An 817-nucleotide genomic window follows, 5' to 3' on the forward strand; every position below is an offset into this window, starting at 1 on the left:
GTACTCGGGTAGTCTTCAGAGGTGCAGACTCGGTTGGGCCTATGTTTTGTGCCCTTCCCAGGTCTGAGCAGCTCAGGTGATGGAGTGTTTGGCGAGCGTGGTCACTGCGACTTATCGCCTCCCCCGTTCCTGCCATTCAGTTTTCTGGGTGTACAACCAGCGCACTTTCTCAGGTGGATGTTGACCGACCAGAACCCCAAGAAGTCTTAGTTAGCAAAGAAGCCTGCTTACAGTTTTGTAGATAATGTCTCTCTGGGGCTGCATCGCACCCTTCCGGCTCTGGCTGCCTGTTACCAGAGGGGGATGGTCTGCAGCTGGCTATCTCTGTTCAGTCCTTTGTTCTGTGCGCAGGCCTGGCGGGTGGGGTTAGGTTAGGGCTGGCTTTTTGCATGGTAGTTATCCCACAGTCTGGTTTGCTAGCCAAAGTTAGTTCGCTCAGATTGCGCTTGGGGCATTCAGGCCAGATCCTTACTCTTAGCAATGCAGCCCGCGCCTCCCTGCCCAGTCCCCGCTTGCTAGTGGCAGGAGCAGGCGTCTGTGCTGCTTCTCTGCTGGGGGAGTTACCACTGGGCTCGTAATCTGTGGGGTTTAATTATTTATTTATTTTTCCTCCCTGTTATGTTGCCCTCTGTGCTTCCAAGGCTCACCACAGACTCGGCAGTGAGAGTGCTTCCTGGTGTTTGGAAACTTCTCTCTTTTTAAGACTCCATTCCTGGGACGGAGCTCCGTCCCTACCTCTTTTGTCTCTTTTTTTGTCTTTTATATTTTTTCCTACCTCCTTTCAAAGACAATAGGCTGCTTTTCTGGGTGCCTGATG

Source organism: Bison bison, unplaced genomic scaffold (assembly GCF_000754665.1).
Source record: "Bison bison bison isolate TAMUID 2011002044 unplaced genomic scaffold, Bison_UMD1.0 scf7180017864186, whole genome shotgun sequence".
In the NCBI taxonomy this organism is placed as follows: domain Eukaryota; kingdom Metazoa; phylum Chordata; class Mammalia; order Artiodactyla; family Bovidae; genus Bison; species Bison bison.